The following is a 9,300-nucleotide window of genomic DNA, read 5'->3' as shown; positions in this document are numbered from 1 at the left end:
TCTTGTGTTTATTCCCCCTCTTGACTCTGAGCTTCCTAACCACTCCTCCTCAGAGAGTGCCTGTTTCTTGGCAGCAATTTCAGCAACAATCCACCAATATTATACAGAAACCCTATCGGTGTGGAGGTAAGGTGTGGGAGATGGAATGAGTTCTATACTCTTACAAATAAATTTCAGTCTTTGAGTGGATCTGTGATTTAGGGCTGTGACTTTCACAAGTGTTTCTTATGTGGCATAGTTTTGTTTTTGTTTTGCTTTGTTTTTTTCCTGCCCAATGTGAAGCAAGAAGGCTAGAGTTGGAGGAAAGCCTTCACTTAAAAAGGTAAATCCTTTTCTCTATAGACTAGGCCATTTTTATGGAGAAGGCACTATGACTATTTCACAATAACTTCTCTGTCACTTTTCCTACCAGAGCCAGGAGGGGATTTTTCTTAAATATTCACAGTGAGAGCCTGGTTAGTTTCCTGGTTAGTTTCACACAAAAGTGTGAAAACTCTTCCAAGATTGTGGCTCCCAAAAGTTCTTCATTGTCACCCTAGGCTACACGCAGTGTCTAGAAATTCATCAAAATTGCCCCTTAAATATTCCTACAAGTTTATGTTTCCAGTGGCTGCTGCTTATTTGTGATCCTCCAGATTCTCAGATTTTGTTGTTGTGGTTTGCCACACCACTTCAGCTTTCTGTTGGGTCTAAAAAAAGTAGTTGTTTTACACTTTGTCAGCTTTTTCTTCTTGTAAAGGCAGAAGTGACAGCTTCTAAGCTTTTTACACACCAAATCTGAAAGTGGAAGTCCTATTTATGTTATAGTCAAAACAGTTAATAAAATATTAAAATATAATTTGTCTTTAATGTATATAGCTTTGCTACTTTTAATTTTATCTATCTATTTATTTATTTATTTATTTATTTTGAGATGCAGTCTTGCTCTGTCACCCAGGCTGGAGTGCAGTGGCGTGATCTCTGCTCACTGCAACCTCCGCCTCCCGGGTGCAAGCAATTCTCCTGCTTCAGCCTGAGTAGCTGGGATTACGGGCACCTGCCACCATGCCCAGCTAATTTTTGTATTGTTTTAATAGAGATGGGGTTTCACTGTGTTAGCCAGGCTGGTCTCAAACTCCTGACCTCATGCCATCTGCTCACCTGGGCTTCCCAAAGTGTCGGGATTACAGACATGAGCCACCAAGCCCGGCCTACTTTTAACTTGTTTAAATGTTTTTGAAAATAGGTATCATTTGAAAATATTTCTCAAAAGTGTTGGATTTGGACAATAAACTCAGAAAACTCAAGCACCTATAGTTATAAAGCCCTGTGCAAGTGTTTGCCTTTAATACCTTATGGTCCATTTATAAAGACTCACTGTCCAGTTATTGCAAGATTCAAATGTGTTCCAAAATACAGCCATGTCCTTGTATTAGAAGTAAATAATATAGACTGCACAATGATTAAACTATACTTACCTGTTATGTACAAACAGCAGTTATCCCCGTCAAGTTGATGAGAACATTGCTTAACATCTGTTTGTCTAGATAAACCAAATACATTTCTGTGATGAGGAATTTTCTTTGATTTGAATTAAATTACTTTTATTCCTAGGTGGGAGTAGGTGTTAGCAATAATAATTTTCTTAGAAGGTAGAGTAAAGGAAACATCTGACTTCCTCTGTTTATAACAGAAATTTCCTTTGCTCCACATTAGAGGGGCCAGTGGTTCAGAGGTCTTTTCTTTCTCAGATGAAATCTTCTGTAACTGCCAAGTTAGATATATCAAAAGAAGAGCAAAAATGAAAAAGTAGATGTTACACACTTGAAAAAAAGTGTTTAACACTTAAGTCATTGTTAAAAAGCAAGAAATTTTGCTTCAGAAATTTTGCCTTTGGGTATTTGAAACTATAGACTAGAAGGTGCATTGGAAAAGAACTAACACGTCTATTGTGAGTTCTTTAGTTGAGATTCAGAAATGAAGGATATCACTGAAGTAGGCACAATAAAGGAGCATGTCAACAATAACTTCACAGATAAATTTACCAGCCAGGCACAGTCTTGCACCTGTAATACCAGCACTCAAAAGGCTGAGGTGGGGGGATCATTTGATTCTAGGAGTTCATGGTTGCAGTGAGCTATGATTGTGCCACTGTACTCCAGCCTGGGCTACAGAGCTAGACCCCATCTCTGTACAAACAGAACATGCACAAAAATCAAATTAATGTACTACATATTATTATTTATTGCATATAAAATCAAGACTAAATGCACATTAAGAAAGCATAATATTATATCAATGTTAAGGAAACATCTATACAATGTTGTTGTTGACTCCACCATAAAAATAAATTTAATAAGTCTGAAATTTGAACTAGTTGTTTTAAAAAGCAATCATCATCTAGTTCCTAAATCTGAGTTTCTAATTCTACTCTCTAACAAAATAAAGCAGATCTCCATGCAGAAATGGCTATTCCAGGGCTGGGGCAGGGAATATACAAGATGAGACTGGAGCATCTTATTCTACCAGAAAGTAAGAAAATGCTTTAAAGACAAGCAAACAAACACTTGACCTATGTTCATGGGACAAAGGAGCCATCTGAATGGGCTTTTTTTGAGCAATAAGATTAAAAAATGTAGTATTGTATTATAACCCAAAGCATAAAATAAATATTCATGAGGCTATACTAATATAAATAATTGATGGAATAATAAATAAGTGGGTGAGAATAGATGAACATCCAATACTGAAGAATTCCAAATAATTGATGTAGATACCATACCCTGAAGAAGCTGGAATGTAACTGTCCACTCCTTAAGTGTGGGCTGCGTAATGACTCCCTTTCAAAGAATTCCATCTGGAAAGAGGGGAAGTTGGTAACTGTACAGTGGAAAAACCTGACAAACAGTACTTCAGCCAGATGGTCAAGGACAACTTCAGCTGTGATAAGTCGTGTTGGCAATATTTATCCTTGGTGCCATGAGGATGGCACTGTCCCTTTGTGGCCTTCCTCCCCAAAATTGGCAACTTCTGTCTATCCATCAGAAAATGCAAGTAGAGAGACAGTCCTTAAAATATGTGACCAACGACTGGGCATGGTGGCTCACACCTGTAATCCCAGTACTTTGGGAGGCCAAGGCCAGCGAATCACGAGGCCAGGAGATCGAGACCATCCTGGCCAATGTGGTGAAACCCTCTCTCTACTAAAATACAAAAAATTAGCAAGGCATGGTGGTGCACACCTGTAGTCCCAGCTACTCAGGAGGCTGAGGCAGGGGAATCATTGAAACCTGGGAGGCAGAGATTGCAGTGAGCCAAGATCACGCCACTGTACTCCAGCCTGGTAACACAGTGACACTCCGTCTCAAAAAAAAAAAAAAACCCACAGCAAAAAAAAACACCAATACACTGCAAGGCTGTTAAGATTGGCGAAAATAAGAGTAGTCTGTCACAGTTAAGGAGAGCCTGAGCTGGGCACAGTGGCTCACATGTGTAATCCCGGCACTTTAGAAAGCCGAGATGGGAGGATCAGTTGAGGCCAGGGATTTGTGACCAGCCTGGGCAACATGGCGAGTCCCCCATCTCTACAAATAATTTAAAAATTAGCCTGGCATAGTGGTTCATGCCTATAGTCCTAGCTACTCAGGAGGCTAAGGAGGGAAGATCACTTGAGCTCAAGAATTTGAAGCTGCAGTGAGCTAAGCTCCTGCCACTGCAATCCAGCCTAGGTGGCAGTGTGAGACCCTGTCTCAAAAAAGAAAAAAAAAAAAAGAAAAAAAGAAGAGCCGGAGGAGACAAGGCAGCTAAATAGACTGTGGCATTCTGGATGGGGTCCTGTAACATGAAAAAGGACATCAGGTAAAAACTAAGGAAATTCTAATAAAGAAAGGACTTTGGTTATTAGGAATACAACAGTACTGGTTCATCAGTTGTGACAATTAGACCATACTAATGTAAGACGTAAATGACAGGAAAAACTGGGAGTGGGAGTTTTTCTGTAAACTTAAGACTACTCTAAAATTTTAAAAAGCTCGTTAAAAATTAATCATCATAAATTTTCCATCAGTGTACAGAATTAGCTGGAGGGGGACTAAGACAATATGTCAATTAACTTAAACAGTCTCTTACTTTTGCTTTACTTCTGCTTTACTTCTGCTGCACTGAGAATGAGCGTCCATTCGTTTGTTTGCTCAACAGGTATATTTTGAACACAAGCTGTGCACTAGGTTCTTTGCCAGGTCAGTAGATATACAGTCATGAGCAAAATAGTTTAATATTTTGGCCACTGCTCCATAGCCCATGAGAGGGGAAACAATAGCTAAATATATGATTCAGAACAGCCATAAGTGCTATGAAAGGAAAGTACAGAGAAGTATAGACCTTCTCAAAGGTGAATCTTATCTCTGCAGATGGGAGGTAGAAATGTGGTCAGGGCATGTCCCAGAGGGAGTGAAGTTGAGGCTGAGATGTGAAGTGTGTGTGAGAATTGAGGGGAGTTTCGGGGCAGGGAAGATGGTCTTGACAGGAGGAACAGCATGTGCGAGAGCCCTGAGGACTGGGAACGTAGTATGTTGCAAGAACCGAAGGAGATGAGCATAGCTGGAGTGAAGAGCACAGGGAGAAAGAAACCATGCTTTTGACAATGGATCAAAACACCTTTCTCTTACTCTAGGCTGCATTTAGAAGTACAGTGGTCCAGGGAGGAAAAGGAGGTCACATTCCACTATCTCCATGTCTCCCTGGACCCCTGTTGTGCTCTACAACCTTACACATCTGTGCCTCTTTCTAGAAGGCATAGTGACCCTTGGTTGTAAATGAAGCTGGCTATATTGTAAGGAAACGCCAGCCCCAGCTCTTCGTAGACTCTTCCATGGAGACTTACTATTTTCATATTCCAAAGATCAGAGAGGCCAAACTGGTACTGACATTCTCCTGGGTCCTAGCCCCACTTCTACTGCCTCCTTTAGCGTGCTCTCAGGTATGAGGCCTTTCCGTCTATGCCCAAACCCTGAACAAAAGTGGATCATGCTTCTCACCTGGCTTGCTTGTAAATGTATTGTAGGACTTAGGATGTGATATTGCGGTATTTTCTTTGCATCTGTTTGTACTACATCACTATGAGCTCTTTAGGGAAGGACCATGTCTTGTTTATTAGGAATTAATAAATAGTTATTGAACGGATAATTAAAATAAAGCTCATGTAATCACTCACGAATTAGAACTTCAATGTTGAATTCATTCCTTTAAGTTTTATCTGAGATGAGTAGCCCAGATAGCAGGTGGTCTCACCTTGCAATAATCATTGACAAGTGGTTAGGGGGGAAATTAATCAGACCAGAAATGTGGTATGCCACATCTGCTGCCTGTGACTCCAGGCCTCAAGGGTGTTTTTTGTTTTTTGTTTTTATTTTATGTGTGTGTATGTGTGTGTGGTGTATTTTTTTTTTTTTTTTTTTGAGATGGAGTCTGGCTCTGTCACCCAGGTTGGAGTGCAGTGGTGCAATCTCGGCTCACTGCAAGCTCTGCCTCCCGGGTTCCCGCCATTCTCCTGCCTCAGCCTCCCAAGTAGCTGGGACTACAGGCGCCCGCCACCATGCCTGGCTAATTTTTTGTATTTTTTTTTTAGTAGAGACGGGGTTTCACCATGTTAGCCAGGATGGTCTCGATCTCCTGATCTTCTGATCCGCCTGACTCGGCCTCCCAAAGTGCTGAGATTACAGGAGGAGCCACCGCACCAGGCCTGTGGTGTGTCTTTGTTTGTTTTTTCCACTTTCTCATTTTCACAAAAATACATGAACTTCTTTGGGCTAGTCTATATTTGAGAGTTCAATCCATTCTTCAGAGTAAAGCTGCTCTTTCTTTATCAGCCCTAGCACACAGAAAATGATGTGCACCACGCCACACGTTCCCATGGGTCCACCTCTGTTATGGACTGTGGTACAGACCAGAGAGAGCCCAGCTTGGATGGAGTCCTAATGGTACTCGCTATGATGTCATTCTTCTGCTTCCACTGAAGCAAACACTTTGAAATGCACATGAGAGTGACACTGTTGCAGGGATGACCTTGAATCCACTCTGATTTATTTTTCAAGCAAATCTCACACACATTGGAGTGTTTCACTAAAATTAGTAACCTTTTAAACACAACTCACAAATGATCTTGACAAACTAAAATGTTTAATTTCTATTTCATTTAATATAGTCACTTTGAATGGGGAAGACATGGGCTGAGTAAATCTTCTCTTACCAAACTGTTAAAGACATTGTTTTGGCTGGGTGTGGTGGCTCACGCCTGTAATCCCAGCACTTTGGGAGGCCAAGGTGGGCGGATCACCTGAGGTCAGGAGCTGGCCAACACAGCGAAACCCCATTGCTACTAAAAAAAAAAAAAAAAATACAAAAATTAGCTGGGTGTGGTGGCGGGTACCTGTAATCCCAGCTACTCGGGAGGTTGAGGCAGGAGAATTGCTTGAACCCAGGAGGCGGAGGTTGTGGTGAGTCGAGCTCATGCCATTGCACTCCAGCCTCGGCAACAAGAGTGAAACTCCATCTCAAAAAAAAAAATAAATAAATAAATAAACAAACAAAAAACCATTGTTTTAGAGCTAATCTTGACATAAAAGTGAGACTCATATCATGGTCAGACTATCTCATTTCTATCATCAAAACTGTTGATTAAAACATTAATATGATGCTATTTATGGGCTCTCAGAGCAGCCAAGTGTTGTGAAGGTTGCAAACTACACAACTCCAGGAGTATTAGTCAACTACATGTGCTGTTTACTTGTTGTGCTGTTTAACCTTACAGTTTTATGCTCTGAAGACCTTCCTGAGGTATTTTGTGATACATCAATACCAAGTTATTGATCATTGATTTACCAGTATCAGACACCAGACAGCTTTGAGTTTATTCATTACATTAGATTTCTGTGTTTTATTGATGAGACTATTACTTAAGAAATCAAATTATTGACTATGGTTCAGTTATATCGGTGAACATATTAAAACTTTTTGCTTAATTGGTTCTTTGTTTAAATGATTGCTATGTGCTGACATTTCACCAGTTTTATTATTATCTAATAAAATCCTGATTACATGTCATATAATTCATTTTGAAATTGTAGAGTCATTGATTTCTGCTCTGAGAAGGAAACATACATTTTCCTCAACCAATATGCTTGAATCATGGGAATTAGACCTCTTAAACTCTCTAATGTTCATCAATACTGTATAATTATAGCATAGGTCATTTTAATTCCCAAATGAGATATGTGGCAATTCAAGAGAGATTAAAAGTGCTATGATCCAGCCCAGGAACTGTGAACCTTTCTGGTGTGGCGGCATATTTTCTATAGTAGAATCTATAAGATTCTCTCTACTCAATTTCTCTATGATAAGCTTATTTGTTCAATTAATTTTATCAACAGAAAGAATTAAAAATGAATGAATCCTGTTAAAAATAAGTTTTTAATAAGCTGACTATTATAACTATTATTTACATAAGAGCTCCAGATTTTTATAACAAGGCCTAAGTTAATTCAAAGTAAGTTTCAAATGTAGACTCTCTGCAGAGAGACATATTATTTGGTGGTACAAAACACACCTCTAGTGCTATTTTTATGAGTGTGTTTACAAGAACTGAATTTCTAAGATCGCACATTATAGTTCTATAGATAATGAGATATCACATTTTTCCATGGTGGCTGAAACTCCATTTCATGCTGTCAGCTAAGAACTGTGTATTCCAATAAAGTTGTCCAAGGCTCCCAGCCAGGAGTACTATACCATATACATTACCTACCAACCAGATGATGAAGCATATCAAAACTCTATCGTACCAGACATTTACTATTAAATGAATAATGACTAAGATGAACCTGAACCTGTTGAAGATCTGACTTGAAAAGGAGGACAGATATAAAATGTAGTCCAACAGAAGGAATGTTTAAAAAGAAACAGCTGCTTACCATCAACTTGCTTCCCTTAGCGAATCTTTTTTCCTAGTCATTAAACACTTTTTTCTAGGCCATGTACAATGTTTGAAATAGTTATTTTGTCAACACACATCTGCATAATCTCAAAGGCTACATCATGTGCCTTAACAATGCAATTAGTAGCATTTCATTGGAGGGGTCCAAAAGAATATTTAAAAAATGAGAAAATGCCTTCAATAAGAGGCAAATGGACATGTACTAGAAGAATAATGATAACTTTCTACATCGGTGCATAATAAATGTCCATTTTGTTATTGCTTTATAAATAGAAATGAAAAGATTAGCAGAAATATGAACTTAATCTTACCTTGCTAAATTACTTTAGTTGAAATAAGTATAGTGATAATTGCTCTATGAGTATTTAGCAATTCATTTAGCAGTTATTTTATTTTATTTTATTATTATTACACTTTAAGTTTTAGGGTACATGTGCACAATGTGCAGCTTAGTTACATATGTATACATGTGCCATGTTTGTGTGCTGCACCCATTAACTCATCACTTAGCATTAGGTATATCTCCTAATGCTATCCCTCCCCCCTCCCCCCACCCCGCAACAGTCCCCAGAGTGTGATGTTCTCCTTCCTGTGTCCATGTGTTCTCATTGTTCAATTCCCACCTATGAGTGAGAACATGCAGTGTTTGGTTTTTTTGTCCTTGCAATAGTTTACTGAGAATGATGATTTCCAATTTCATCCATGTCCCTACAAAGGACATGAACTCATCATTTTTTATGGCTGCATAGTATTCCATGGTGTATATGTGCCACATTTGCTTAATTCAGTCTATCATTCTTGGACATTTGGGTTGGTTCCAAGTCTTTGCTATTGTGAATAGTGCCTCAATAAACATACGTGTGCATGTGTCTTTATAGCAGCATGATTTATAGTCCTTCGGCTATATACCCAGTAATGGGATGGCTGGGTCAAATGGTATTTCTAGTTCTAGATCCCTGAGAAATCACCACACTGACTTCCACAATGGTTGAACTAGTTTACAGTCCCACCAACAGTGTAAAAGTGTTCCTATTTCTCCACATCCTCTCCAGCACCTGTTGTTTCCTGACTTTTTAATGATTGCCATTCTAACTGGTGTGAGATGGTATCTCATTGTGGTTTTGATTTGCATTTCTCTGATGGCCAGTGATGATGAGCATTTTTTCATGTGTTTTTTGGCTGCATAAATGTCTTCTTTTGAGAAGTATTTATAGTCCTTTGGGTATATACCCAGTAACGGGATGGCTGGGACAAATGGTATTTCTAGTTCTAGATCCCTGAGGAATTGCCACACTGACTTCCACAATGGTTGAACTAGTTTACAGTCCCAC

Source organism: Pongo abelii, chromosome 3, assembly GCF_028885655.2.
Source record: "Pongo abelii isolate AG06213 chromosome 3, NHGRI_mPonAbe1-v2.0_pri, whole genome shotgun sequence".
Taxonomy (NCBI): domain Eukaryota; kingdom Metazoa; phylum Chordata; class Mammalia; order Primates; family Hominidae; genus Pongo; species Pongo abelii.
Note: the sequence above shows the minus strand (reverse complement) of the source record.